At 41.1% G+C, this 15,584-nt stretch overlaps 1 long non-coding RNA gene across 1 annotated transcript; it reads right to left on the bottom strand.

Moving 5' to 3' along the window:
* Positions 1-1,106: 1,106 nt before the first annotated feature.
* On the bottom strand, positions 1,107-1,608 carry LOC149267283 (uncharacterized). The gene is made up of 3 exons (XR_016253073.1): positions 1,556-1,608; positions 1,280-1,350; positions 1,107-1,173 (listed from the first exon to the last, which is right to left on the bottom strand). It is a non-coding gene; the product is annotated as an uncharacterized LOC149267283 (long non-coding RNA).
* Positions 1,609-15,584: the final 13,976 nt, after the last annotated feature.

Here is a 15,584-nt window from a genome sequence, read left to right as displayed (position 1 = left end):
ACATCACGCAAGGCAAGAGACGCCACGTCACAAAAGAAGGTCCCACCGTCCTGTGCTAGTGTCAAAGCAATAAGGCACCCACATGATTGTTTTTTCATGATAAACACAGCCACGTATCGCTCATGCTGAACCACAACCTGCATGTCTACCAAATGGTGTATGCTTCTGAGCTGAGATTTGTCAACTTGTGAAGGATTTCGTGGCACTGAACTCTGTAGTTACCCCTTTGAAGAAGAGAGGCTTGATACCCGCATACGACGCTTTGAGTCTTGTCTGAAAGTCCGAAGGCACGTCAACATAAAGCTGCAAATTTACAACATTGTGATACAAAATCTCATTGAAGGTGAAAATAATCTTGTATGGAATCCTGTATTTCCCTTGAAGGAGACGGAAGAAGATTCGTGAGCCTAGCCATTTCATGGTTAAGCAAGAGGTAACCATATCACATTTCAGCACCGTTTTCTGCCGCTAAAACGTATGGATTGTTGCATTGATGAATAGCACTGTAGTTGTATCAGTTCACACCAGAGGAGGAGAAGAACCTCATGCATGGTTTGATAGCTTATTTTCTGGAGTGACGACTCAGAAATCCTTAGTAGGCTTTGGCAGGGCTACTTCTGACTCCAGGTTAACTGCATCAATTTATGACATTGCGGTGAGTATTGTAATTGTGAATCAACCAGTTATACACAGTAGGAAATATTAACATCAATAATCGGTCTGTTCTATAGGTCGCTCCCTCATTTCAAAGATTGCGTATTGGCAGAAAGATTTTACGAAGAATAATTACGTAAATTCAATTGAATTTCGAAAAAATAATTTCAGATTATTTCAGATTTGCTAGGAAACATTATTAAATTGGCACATACAGAACTGTTGAATTTATTATTTTACAGTCAGAATCGTAAGGATAATAGGGATTTTAAGAAAGAACCTGCGCAAGTCATGTAAGTAATGGCTGCCATTCGTGTATCCTTAGCAAATTAACTGTCTGAAATTCATATGCCATAAGGGCCGCATGATCATGATAAAGAACCAAAAAAGAATGCAGAGTGTTGCGAATATAACACCAAAAAAGAACGTGGACGAGAATTACCTGAGCTTGGATATTGACTGAGTTCTGGTAGGTAACCTGCCACAAAATAGGAGAGATGTGCCTGCAACGATCGTTGCCTGGAGAGTGAGGAAAGTTAAATAACCTGCAGATTTGTATCTTACACTACAAATACAAATATATTAGAACAGAACAGAACACGAGAAACTATAGAAGTACACTTACTGAAAGTACCCAAATGCATCTCTTTGTTGTGGGCACCTTTTCCTATCCGCGCCTGCCACTTACCATGGCGTCTTTGCAGAATAATTAAAATGACAAACGATTGAAATTAGAGGTATTATCAGATATTGCTTGCAACAGTTGAAATTGAAATTAGAGGAGAGCTTTAATGGTGTGGAATAAATAAAATGACACACCATGCAAGCATGTAATTATTAGATATTACTAGTCTTTCACTATGAAATTGAAATTAGAATTAGAGGAGAGCTTTTCAAAAACCTGGTAACCCCGCGATACTTGGACGTGCCTCCACAGAATTGCAGGCTTGTTCTGTGTAACGAAAACACCACTGCAATCTTAGTATATATACATTTTAGTTAGTTTAGTGCAAATAAATTTTTAAAGTTGTTAATATATACAGTTTAGTGAGACGCCGTCGCTACCTCCTTATTTTCCCCACCAGTTCTTCATTAGTCATGTGTTCCATCTCTTTGATCTCTTGTTCATAGTCTCTCCCCTGTAAACAAAATCCATATTAAATACTAATATGATATAAAAACCATCCATCCGGGCTTTACAGCTTTAGATCAGAGGTTTGGAGTTTACAATGTAGAGGGATAAAGAAGATTAATGCAAAAAATACCAAAATTTTGATATAATAAAACCAAAACAACAACATTGAATACAATGAAACCAAGAAAGAAGTCATACTGGAAAGTTGGTTTTGGCAATTAAACCCCAGAATTTAATCGCTGCAACATCGTAAGCTTTTGCTGCGCGTTCTGCCGAATCGTATGAACCTGTTACAGTAAATACACATACAATGAAACCAAGAAAGAAGTCATACTGGAAAGTTGGTTTTGGCAGTTAAACCCCAGAATTTAATCGCTGCAACATCGTAAGCTTTTGCTTCGCGTTCTGCCGAATCGTATGAACCTGTTACAGTAAATACACACAAAACCCCAAAGTTATTAATCGAAACATGCAGTGGCCATGTGGACAGTACATGCAGTGGCCATGACACCTGCCCGCATCGGACACCTGCAGCTTAACACCAAATCTTATGAAACCTTATCATACCCCTGCAGAATACGAAATAATACCCGTTAGCATATCCTGCAAACGAATTAATGTTAACATTAATGCCAAACCGTGACGGTTAACGATAATGAACAGGTCGCAAATTTCCGAAATAGCCTAAGTTTTGGCCTCTCCCGCCTCGGGAAGAGGCCAAATAAGATGGCAGTCCTTCGGCATCCTGGCGGGGAGGGCAGACAGCCTTGAAACTTTGATATAAACTTGATCTAACCGCCGTATAACAGAGAATGAAAGGGGTGAAGTAATGTTAAGTAGGGGTCATATCGATTACTATAGTCCCTGCCGGATGCCAGATGGCAGGGACTAATAATAAGAAGATTGGGAAGAGAATAAGGATTTCATTTTGGAGATGCATATAGAATGGATATTTAATAATTACATAGATTTTTTTTATATTCAATAATTATAATAATTATATAAATTTGAAAGTAAGAAAAATAATAAGAAGATTTATGTTAATATGAATGAGCATATTTGATTTATTACTATCCAATTTTAAGGTCACAGCCAAGTCCAAATGATGTATGAGATTTTTTGTTTGTAGGATAAGGGACCCACATCCAGTTATTAAACTACAAAGGCATATATACTCTCCTAATAATATTTAGAATCCACGATATTTCATCGAGAAAAAGATTATGAAATATTGTTTCTTATATAACTTATAAAAGGTTTTATAATAATATTAGTGGAAAATAAAAATTCGCAGCCCTTTAAAAGAAATACTTGAGGATGTACCTTGACACTATGGCCATCTAAGTTTTAAACGGTTGAATTTCTTGTGAATTCAAATATTATCATTCAAGGCGTCCGTAATATTAAACTAAATGATTACATTTACTTTCGTCATGCACTAAGTAACAGAGAAAATTTTCCAATTAGAAAACCATGGGAGATTTAACAACGACTATATCTTGTTTATTTAAATATATACAGTCCCCTCAAATGTATTTCTAAAGAGTAAGATTGAGGAATCCTAAATTTTAAAGTTTTAGTTAATATAAAATGTAGGGGAGGGATGCCATTACCTGTGCGCCCTCCTCTCCACCTGTCCTATGAGCACGTGGACACCACGCGACGTTGTACGACACACATCTAGCCTAGACTTCCACATGTTGTGCAACGTGTCAGGCCATAAAACTGCAACTGCCGACCTTCCGCCCGCTCGTTTCTGCCTTTTTGCCGCGATGTGTGGTTTGCGTGTGGGTTTTCTGTTCGGGTTTGGTGTTTGTTCGAAGCCCTCCGCCGACGATGGCGCGAGAGGGCTCCATTACATGCGCATGATGTCCGCCATGGTTGAGTTGATGTCCGCCATTGTTTGCTTGCACGAATCCATGGTTGGAATAGGGTTTCTGTTGTTCTTGTGGTTTTCCGCCTGCAATTGTTGTTCAGTTTGGACCGCCGGTGGTTTAGGGTTTCCTGGGTGGTTGTTTAATTCGCGCTATTTGTTGTTTGGGGAGGAGCCAATACCAATTTCAGCCAGTTCGAGGTCGAAGGTGGCATTTACAGGTAATTGCAGGTTTTGGTGGTTTTTGTGTGGTTTTTTTTGTTTTTTTTTCTCCATTTGCTAATTTCCCACTTGTTGTAGGTGTGGCAGGTGTGGCGAGCGCTGGAGAAGGTCCGCCGAAGGTGTGGCGAGCTCTGGACTTGGACATGGCTTCTATCCGGTAGGATTTTAATCCTACCAGCCATTTTATGATGTGTTTTTCAACACCTCACCTTGTGTTTTTCAACACCTCACCTTGTTTATTGGAATTTTTGTTAAATTTGCAGATAGGTTTTGGGTTATGTCAATTAAGCCATGGGATGTTGTTGCTTTTCTGACCTGTATCACTAAAAATCGGTTTTGTCAATTAAGCCATGGGATGTTGTTGCTTTTCTGACCTGTATCACTAAAAATTTGTCTTAATAATTTAGCTCCCTGTAAAGTTTTCAATTAATGTTTTTGAAATTTGTTTGTTTCGACGATGCCAGATATGAAGACTCAAAAGGTCTTAGAACTTGCAAAATTGGAGTTTAATATGTTTCACTCTTTACAACATCAAGAGTTAAAGCTTATCTCCCGGTAATGTGATGAATTCTGTCGTCTGATAATACATGCTTAGCACACAAACTAGGATATGTGTGGTCAACTGTAAAATAATGACCTTCCCTAGGCATCGTAAGGATATTGTGACTATTTGTATTGATTGATAGCCATCTCACAACAATGGACTGAGCATAATGAAGAAATTTTTGGCAAGTGCACTGGTTTCTTAACCATTTCCTTACTGTTCTTTTTGGGTTGAACATTGTGTAGAGGGTGCATACTTGTGTTAACATGCATATGCGAATCTTAGTATCCTTCGTGTGTTTCCACCTTCAGTTAATTCCATTCTGCAAGTTGTTCAGATTTAGAAATTCCGGTTTGTCTTTTGTTACTCTTCAGTTAGGCTTTAAGTTTAGTTCATTTTTGAGGGTGCATGCATGGTCTGTTTTTCAAATAGCTTACATCCTTAGGCTGTCCAAGGTGCTTTTATGGGAGTTGTCTATTTCTGGATGAGAGCTTAGTTCTATAGGAGGCACCAACAGATTTGCCTGATGTGTAGTTATCCATGGAGCTAGGGTGTACTAGGTGTTCTGAGTAGGGTTACGGTTTGACACAGTGAAACGAAGTTCTTATTGCATGTGTTTAGAGACATTATTTTACCTTATTCTGTTATCTGAGAAAGGAAATGTAGGGTGTGCCACTGTGTTGGTTAGTGAGTTTTGGTTTTGAGCTATTGTTGTGTATTAACTTCTTTCTGTATTCAATAGAAGATGGATGTGTTTGAGAGTTAAGATATTTTACGGAAGTATGTGCTTGTAGGTAAGCTTACTTAGATCTAGGTTATTCTTTCAAAGTTGAAAAACTGCTTACAGTGGCCTGCTTTCTATGATCCTTTTTTACTACAATGAATAATTAGATCTGAAGTATATTGCTACTGTGACTTAATAAATACCATAAGACAATAATAATAAGCCCAAGACCATTGCACATTGACTATAAGAGGCTAATAAAGTCATATGTTTTTTTGTTGGTGACTTTCGAAGTGTTTTTCTAAGGTCTAGTATATGTTTTCTGATATCTGAAATATGATTTTCGAGATCTGGTGTACTTGTTTTAGTAAGAAGAAATCAATTTGCTAAGGTTTAATATCCATAAGAAATCACTTATCAGTCTTGGGAACATCATTTTGAAGCTAATGGTGAAGTATTAAGTGATTTATTTTGTGGAATATTGTTAATCTTTGCAGTGGAAAAAGAAGCCCCAAGACATAATATGAATTGACATAACAATTTCAAAAGGGGAATAAGTATATAAGTTATCATTGTAGGATCTTTTGTGGACTGATATCATCTCTCTTAAATATTTCAGAGGTTGGTGTATTTTTTGAACCATTGGTTTCAGGTCTAACTATTATGTTTGCATCCATTGGGTGGCAGACTTCATTGGTTTCTCTTTTTGTATTTCTTATTTGAGTGTTGCATGTTTGCATCTCATCCCATCGCAAAACATTACATTGAAATTCTGATTTGTATTTTTCATATAACACAACATGTTCTAGCTACTCTTCGGGAATATTAACTCTTGCATAATATATCCTTCCTATACTTATCATCGTATCATCATGTAGAAATTTTGAATAATATGACACATATTCACAGAGATTATCCTGATTATACACTTATAAGCGGAACATGCATAATACATAACCTCCTCTACGTTGATCATCAATTTACAGAAGCAGAAACATTCATAGGCGTACATAGAAGCATCAATCACACATATCAACATAGTATTTTCCCAGGGAAAGCATCTCGCTAAAAACCCCAACTATCTGTATATTATAGTGATTGAATCATGTAACAATACATAGTACAATACTCCTCACAAGTACTCAGTACTATCTCCACATGCTACACACAATACAGCTCAGATCTTATCTCCAAATCTCCCTCGCTGCTTGCCTACCTCCACAACTCAATACCTACTCAAGAATGAATGAGAATGGCTTACCAAACTTGTATTTAACCTCCAAAGAATCACTCACACTGGGAAATACGTGAGCAGAGGCTATAATACTTGGTATTGGCCAATTCATTGGCATACTCAATCCCTTTGATTGTGCAAATCATCATGCACAACTATAGTCACAACTGATAGCAATTTGATCCTCTAACACTTGTCCATGCTGAACTGAACATGCACTGACATGCAACTGAGTTAACTGATGTATTCTATAGTTGCATTATGAGTTAATAATTAGTTTAACAACTCATCATTATTCTATTTGTAGTTAGACTAATTACAACTAGTTTAACCAAGTCAAACTGAACACAACTTCATTAACTCTACAATCAACTCCACCAAACTCAATTGATTGAGTTCTAACTGAAGTCATGCATGCAACAACTCAACTGACCCATAAAGAAAGCGTACTTTCTTCTGACAGCTGCATATGCCACATCTGTAGCTCAAACTGAAGTGCTCCAAGTGTCAGGCGAAAAGAGTCGATAGTGCGGACACAACCAACCTCCCTAGGAGCCTAAGACTCTCTAGTGACAAACAAGACAAACAAGAGCAATCCTTCTCTAAACATGCACCTATTATATAAGAATTCAAGTGTTTAGATCCTACCTGTAGTCCAACGCTGTTGTAGCAGTCCAGCTCCACTGATCCGGATGAGCTCCTCCTTCACTTTGAAACCTGCATCCACTAACAATCAAACGATTAAATAGCACTTGATAATCTCATAGAATAAAACATATTTAACATATAGACCAAGGAGTACATGAAACAACTCATAAATAACAAGTTATTGAGAAGAATGGACTCATTTGCATTAATAGGAAACAAAAGGAACAATTACAACCTGAGCCTTGGTGTTGTGCAAGTCCCTCCCAGGGTCCATCAAGAGTTCTCCTTTACTTTGACAAAGCTCACCCACTTCCAAATAGAACAAGTAAAGATGGCAATCTCTCCTCACAAGCTTCTAAATGGGAGTCCTAATTCCAGCAGCATCTACCCTTAGAAATGTATAGCTTCCAACCTCCCCTCCTTCTGGCCCAATGCCTGTATTTATAGTGGTCTAGAGGAAGTTATTCAGGTCCACCATCAATGGGATAATCCCCTCTTTGGATGGGATAGCTCCCTCATTGATGGGATAAGTTCCTCTTTGGTAGGGGTAAATGAACCATCTGGAGGCGCTCAATACACGTCGAACAACCTTCTAGAATGCTCTAGAAATGACCACAAGTAACTTTTTAAAGATGAAACTTGCGCATTTCGACCTTTACAGGGGGACGCACCTGCCCCTTTACATACAGAGCGTACAAGGACGCAGCTTTTGTGAACATTGGGTGCGTACCCGCAGGTAAGGTTGAGAGAACCTGCGTACCCAGAGATAAATACATTTATAAAGACTTTCTCTCTTTTTGGAGTTTGACATGGAGAGCAGAGGCATAAGACTTGCCTAAGAGGATAGCATGACTGTTGATAGAGCCATACTAACTGTAAATAGTCATGGTGACATTTTTTAGTGTAACAGATTGCCCCCTAAAGTGCGAAGCTTGTAATAGATTAGGGTTTTGTATTATCTAGGAAGGGTGAAGTGCTTTATCATTTCAAGGATTATCTCATGGAGAGCCTGGTCAGAACCTGCAATTTTCAACACAAAATACATGTATAAGATTATATCATCACTGAGGTAGGCATTCCCATACTCAGATCAAAACTTTAACTAACAGACTAACTACTCTGATACAGGAATGATCTTGCAGTACATCATAATCATAGACTTTTGTAGACACAGTATGGGCACAACCATCTGTTTATGATTAGTCTACTTAGATAATGAATAAAAAACTCCTCGCAGCCTGGATGGTGGAAACTAGATCCAAGGTCTTCACTTCTACTTCCTGAATTGGTACGATTCTAGCCATGCGAATAAATGAGTTGATGTCGAACATGGTAGAAACCACTTGATTACCAGTCGATGATGTAAACTGTTAACAAGTGTGAGAGAGACCACAAGTAATGTCAATGGTTCTCAAAGTACCCAGTACAATCCATGAGATGTGAATGAATGAGTTGATGTCGAAAATTTCACGGAATCCTTCGATCAAGAGTCAATGATGTAAACTGACGTCAAAGGCGAGAAACCTGCCATTGATGCATGCAGACTTCAAGGTACTGACGATTTCTAAGTCATCTCTCTAGATAATGTGTTGATGTCGATAGAAAGCGACCCGTTGCAGGAAAGCCCACAACACGAAATCATTTGTTCAAGTTGAAGAAATGTTGCTGTAAGGACTGACTCAGGGATGGTCAAATGGATGACAAGTATTTTGCAGATGAAAGTTTTGTTTGCAGACATCTTGAACACATAACGACACAACAGATGGCTTGGTGATAAATGACTCAAAGTTAATCCCCGGAACCCGGCTGAAGTCTTTCAAAGTGGTTTGATCAACTGTGAGGTCAAGGATTTCCCAACCCAGGTGAATGAAAAGTGTCGTGTTCAAGAGTGGTAATAAAGTTTCTTCTGAGACAAAAGATAACAAATAGGCTCATTCTTCTCTCTTTTCCCCCACCATTTTTGGCAAGTACCTCTTTATTTTTAACAAGCTTGAGGAGGATAACATATGCTTGATTATAAGCTCATCCTTCGGATGAGTCCAACCTAGTTTTGATTCGAACCCTAGGAAGGAGTGGTTCGTTCATGTTTGTAATTGGACAGGTCCTTTACTGTGAAATTTTAACGAGTCCAGTATAGGAGAAACTCGGCGTTTTTCAATTTTAGAGAGTCTGAAAAACTTAAGAAGACTCCAAGTTGAACTTTTTCGTAGATTTGTGTCCCTCAAGCCCGAAAAAGTATAAAATAATACCTGGGGGAACCGCTTGATCTTGCGACCAAGGAGTACTTTCATAATTAGTGTCACTGACCTGAAAAGTAAAAAGCGATCAAGGACACGTCGTTTTATTTCCAGTATCGAGTTTGAAATGACAAAAACCCGGCAACCTTTTCCTGTTTTTACGGTCAGAAAAGGGCTATAAGGGGACCGTCTTTTAATTTCGTTTTAACGAGTGTAAAAGAAACGCTCGGCAATCTTTTCATATTTTAGGAGTTAGAAAAGGGCTTAAAAGATGACTCTGATATTTTGGTTTGTGAAAAATGACAATTTTCCCTCTAAATCCCTTTGTCCTGCACAAAAACGACACATTACTCATACTTGTTTAAGATAGGCAAAAATACATTGAAAAATATCCTTCCATGGTGAAAAATAAACAAACCTAGCATTCATTCATCCAAAAAACCTATAAAAAGACTTTTTACCATGTCATTTTTACCATTTTACTGTTGAGGTTGAAAAAAGAGCTTTTGGCAAGAAACTTCCCGTGGTCGTTGCGGAGAATCCGACCGTCAGAATCGAACGCCGTCTCTTCCAGGTATTTCACAAAATCCTCCTCTTCAATTTCATCAGATTAAAATTTTGTTTTAGGTTTTAGTTTTGGTATTTTTGGGGGGTTTTCGGTTTTAAAATCCGCTCTGCGGGGTACGCAGGTGCCCTAAGGGTGACCTGCGTCCCCCGACTTTTTCCCACACAGGAAAAAGGTCGGGCTACGCAGCCCACCTTCAAGCCAGCTGCGTCCCGACGCTCTGTGTCCTAAACGCGGCGTGCGTCCCCCGCGAAGGGCGGAATTTGAAACCCCAAACCCCAAAAATAACCATTTGAATTTTCCCAAACTAATTCTAATCTTTGTTTCTTGGTGTGTAGGGCACTCACCATGTTGGATTGGAGAGAAAGAGAGCACGAGGACGTTGATTTAGCCGCAATTAATCACCAACCTTCCATTGATGCCTTAAAAGCATGCGCACTATATAAATACTGGGCCATACCTAGCATGAGGGCTCAGGTGAGATTCTTGAAGTGGCTGGTTGAGAGATGGAACATTCATGAGCAATTCTTTTACATCGGAGGGCACCAGCTCGAGATAGAGCCCTCTGACATATACTTTCTCACTGGCTTGCCAAATAGGGGCGAGCAACTCAATCTAGCCGGGACTAGGCCGGGTGGCCAATCCCTCGCTAGTCTCCGGGAAGACTGGTGCATACCCAATCAACACCATGCGAAAGGCGTAGAAATCAAACACATCTCTCGGCGTGAACTCAAGGTTATAGCTTTCACGGTTACCAGAATTTGCGGTGCAGCCGCTTTACATATTGCCACTGGGTCCCAAATGCGGATGACGATTGACTGTTTCCGAGGCACCATCTTCAACTGGTGCGATGCTGTGTCGGCCAATATGAAGGGCCAACTGACTAGGGCAAAGAACGGACAACTGAAGACCTTTGGATATGGGCCTCTAGTTGTGAGCTTTGCCTTAGAGAGAGTTCCGATGCTGATCCCTCAGCAACTCACTGTTGATATCTTGGGTCCTCGGGAGCCAAAGCTGATACGATGGGTTACGGTGATGGCCCGGCATCCTGACGAGGGTGCGGCAGTTGTTCGATTCCCTGATGGTTATTTTCACTGGTTAGAGGACCAGGTCTTTGCTATTCAGGACTTTCTGTATGCCGGAGTAGATTTTCGAGGTGATCCAGACATGGTTCTTCCACAGGGAGAACAATGGGATGACATAGGTACTTTATTTTTCACAAGTTTTCAAATTACATATTTTTTTATTTTTTATATATATCGTCTCAAAACTGACAGTAAAAATTTTCAAAATGCAGATGTTGGTCCACAGCGCCCAGCCAACCTCCGGCCTTTTGAGAGGAGAGTACCAGCTGTACCAGCACCACCCCCACAGGATGCGGCCGCAGAGACCTTAGCCGAGCTGGAACAGGATCTAGAGCGTCTGACGGCGGATATACCAGAGACCACCATAGATGACATTCCCATTCGACTTCAGCGCTATGTGGTCGCAGTCCCAGGACCTTTTAGGAGGTTCTTGTGTAGGGTAGCGCGGGCAATGGTTTCGTATAGAGAGCACCACCAGTGATTGGCTAGTCACTTTTGTAGACACATGACATTTTTGGGTTTTTGTACTTATCATTTTTGCCTATCATAAGGTGTTTTTCAACCTATGATCGAAGACGATGTATATTTTTTGACACACTCCTATCTATATATATATCACTATTACCGGCTTATCTTGTTGATCCAGGTGGATGTTGGTGGCCACCCACCAACCCATTTGGACCCCCACAACTGTCTCTTTCAGCTTTTTCAGTTTCCTAAATTGTAGCACAATTTACTATTTTTAGCAGTTTTTCGGGTCCTGAACTTCCGGAGCCATTTTGAGGCCCTAAACGACGTTTTTTTGGGAATCTGGGGCAACATGGGTCCATGGACCGATGTTGCCTCCCAAAGTGGTAGTACTCGGATAGATCTTTCTAACGAGCTATCGTACGCGTCAAACGGAGATCGTATGCCAAAGTTACGACCCCGGGAAATTGATGTACCAATTTACCCAAACGGGGCCCACAATTTGGTGTTTCATCTTCTAGGGTTAGGTTTTGGGATGTGAAGGGTTTTCCATTGTTTCTCAACAATAAATAGGCCTTCGAGCCTCATTGTAACACAGTTCGGAACAGTTCAGAGGCATGTAGCCGCCACATCTCTTCTCAGAGATAAGCTACCATCGCCCTAGCTGGTTTCTTTCCATTTCTGTTTGTAAGCATATTTCAGTATTTTACAGTAATGAAATGAAGTATTATTTCTACTGCATCTTTGTGTATATGGTTATCGCATCTCTGTATTTATGGTTATCTCTGTAATCTATTGCATTCCCATTTAAATCCGGATCAGTGGTATCAGAGCGGTCTGCTTTTTCTCTGTTTTTCTTTGCATGTCCCCAACGAGGTCGGGATATAAGGAGTTAGGGCTTGAACTGGTCGAACCTTTGCAAGACCAGCCTCGCAAATCCCGATGGCCTCCCATGGCGGATGAGAAGAAAGACGAGGGGGCAGGAGATCCTATCAAAATCTTGCTCGAAGAAGCGCTCGAGCGGCAAAGGAACGCGATGATGGATAGCTTTGCGCAGATCCTTCAGCGGCTACCCAGAGGCGACGCATCGGCTTCCGACAGTGACTCTGGAAATGCCACACCGTTTAAGGTACAAGTTAATTTTGAAATCCCCATCTTCGTGGGTAAAATAGACGCGGATGCGGTAGATAAATGGTTAAATCTGCTAGATGGGTATTTTTCTGTTCACGAATTTTCAAGTCGGGAAAAGATTGTTTTCGCTCTTCTCAAAGCAGCCCCCCACGTCAAGGACTGGTGGGAAACCTACTGCGAGCAGAAGGATGAAAGTACAGGCTCACTATTTTCAGCCGTACCCACTTGGAATGACTTTCGGGATGCCATCAAGGAGCAGTACTACCCTGTCGGAAGTTATGAGGACAAATACATCAAATGGACCACATTACGGCAGGGACGAGACCAAGATGTGCCGGAGTTCACAAAAATTTTTCATACCCTTCGCACACAGTTGGGTATCAAAGATTCTGAGCTGCATCTGGTACTCAAATACCGTGGCTGCCTGCACAAGTACATCCAAGAAGAGATGGTGTTCTTGAACATCTCCTCACTTGGCACAGCATACCGATACGCTGTCAAAATCAAGCAAAAGTTCAAACAGAAGAAGCGAGACTTTGGATCTGCAAATCCGAAGCCCAAAGGACAAAGCCAAGGCGGGGTGACCCAAGACAACCCGTCGAAGCCGCAAGAAAAGAACAACACCATGAAGCCGAAGAAGGACACAGGAAAGTGGTGTGAGTTCCACAAGGGTCCCACTCATAACACAAGTGAGTGTCGGACCAAGCAGTCGTTGGTGGCCGAGTTGAAGGCTTCCGAATCAGATGCATGTTCCGACCCTGAGCCCGAACCCGACAAGGGGAATGGCAAAGGGAAGCAGATCATTGATGCGGATCCCAGCGCCACTGTTGCCACCGCCAAGATCCAGAAAGATGAGCTCGAAAATCCAGAGGAAGGGGAGCGTCTTTTCCACTCACAGATGTGGGTGAAGGGTTCGCCGCTGCAATTCATTGTCGACAGTGGTAGCCAAAAGAACCTTGTTTCAGCAGAGGTCGTGAAGCGGTTGGGCCTACCGACTACACCACACCCACAGTCGTACAATATCGGGTGGCTTCATGAAGGACGAGATCTCAAAGTTCGCCAGCAGTGCCGCCTTCCCTACAGCATCAAGCCCTTCACAGACGAGGTATTATGTGATGTTACACCTCTGGATGTTTGTGATGTATTATTAGGCCAGCCATACTTGTGGAGGCGACATGCTGTGTATGAGTCCAGGCCTCGTGCTGTCATTATTTCTTTGAGTAATTCATTATACAGGATACCGGAGGTAGCCCCACCTACCGCCACATCTTTGATCACTACCAAAAAAGGTAGCAAGCTCATATCATAGACCAGGAAATTCATCTGTCTGGTTCAATCCCAAAGTAAGGGGAAGATCGTTGCTACATCCATGACCCCTGCAAAGGGTTCCTCCACGCAGCAGCAGCAAAGGGATACGGTCATGACAGAACACAGGAACAACTTCTCCTCAGCCATAGGGGTACCACACAAGTTTCAAGTGGGCGACAAAGTTTGGTTACATCTGCAGAGAGAACGCCTTACTAGAACCCATCAGAAACTCAGGCAACTCCGACATGGTCCTTACACCAGTACCAAGGCTACGGGCAACAATGCTTCGAAGCACAACATTCCTCCATTCCTTGACTTGCACCGAGTGTTCATTGTGGATCGTCGTAGACCATGCTTCCCACCATTTCTGGACACATCAGAGATTACAGAACAGCTCACCAGAGAACCAACTCAGCAGAAGCTTCCTCATCTCAGGGAGGAACTCAACGCAATGGGGACCATTGCTTCCTAAGGGGGGAGGAATGATCCAGGTGGATGTTGGTGGCCACCCACCAACCCATTTGGACCCCCACAACTGTCTCTTTCAGCTTTTTCAGGTTCCTAAATTGTAGCACAGTTTACTATTTTTAGCAGTTTTTCGGGTCCTGAACTTTCGGAGCCATTTTGAGGCCCTAAACAACGTTTTTTTGGGAATCTGGGGCAACATGGGTCCATGGACCGATGTTGCCTCCCAAAGTGGTAGTACTCGGATAGATCTTTCTAACGAGCTATCGTACGCGTCAAACGGAGATCGTATGCCAAAGTTACGACCCCGGGAAATTGATGTACCAATTTACCCAAACGGGGCCCACAATTTGGTGTTTCATCTTCTAGGGTTAGGTTTTGGGATGTGAAGGGTTTTCCATTGTTTCTCAACAATAAATAGGCCTTCGAGCCTCATTGTAACACAGTTCGGAACAGTTCAGAGGCATGTAGCCGCCACATCTCTTCTCAGAGATAAGCTACCATCGCCCTAGCTGGTTTCTTTCCATTTCTGTTTGTAAGCATATTTCAATATTTTACAGTAATGAAATGAAGTATTATTTCCGCTGCATCTTTGTGTATATGGTTATCGCATCTCTGTATTTATGGTTATCTCTGTAATCTATTGCGTTCCCATTTAAATCCGGATCACTTGTTTAACATATGTGATGAAATGTTTTTAAATTTACTTGCACGATTATTGTAAATGTCTGTCCAACATTCGAGAAGCAATTGCATCTGCTAATGTATTTAAAGACCTCGGAATATGCTGATATTCAATGTAATCAAATTCACGTTCCAAGAGACGCACTCTCAAAAACAACCTTAATAACACAGGATTTCTAATGGCATATACTCTATTAAGCTGTAATACAACAAGTTCAGAATCTAACCTCACTATCAAATGTCGAATTCCAAATGAAATAGATTCGGATAATAATTCAACCACTGCACTGTATTCTGCAATGTTGTTCGTTGTTTGACCGAGGCTTACCCCATGCATAGAAACTAACTAGTCAGAGGGCGAATAGATAACCCAAGCTGCGGAAGAGATATTCCGTGTACTACGACAAGCACCATCAGCAAATGCAATGTATGTTTGGAAAGGCGTCAACATCTGCAATATCAAGAGTAAAACCAAGATAAGCTAGAATAACGACGAAAAACACACTCTCTAAGCTAAGCACACTAACTAAACTAACAAACATACTAGCTAGAAAGAAAACCTAACCTAACTAAAAATTCTCCATACCCACCATTTAAGCATAATACC

The sequence above is a fragment of the Pinus tabuliformis genome, chromosome 6 (genome assembly GCF_031772625.1).
Source record: "Pinus tabuliformis cultivar Carrire ecotype Pingquan chromosome 6, CPIR1, whole genome shotgun sequence".
NCBI lineage: Eukaryota > Viridiplantae > Streptophyta > Pinopsida > Pinales > Pinaceae > Pinus > Pinus tabuliformis.
This window is presented reverse-complemented; position numbering and strand designations above follow the sequence as displayed.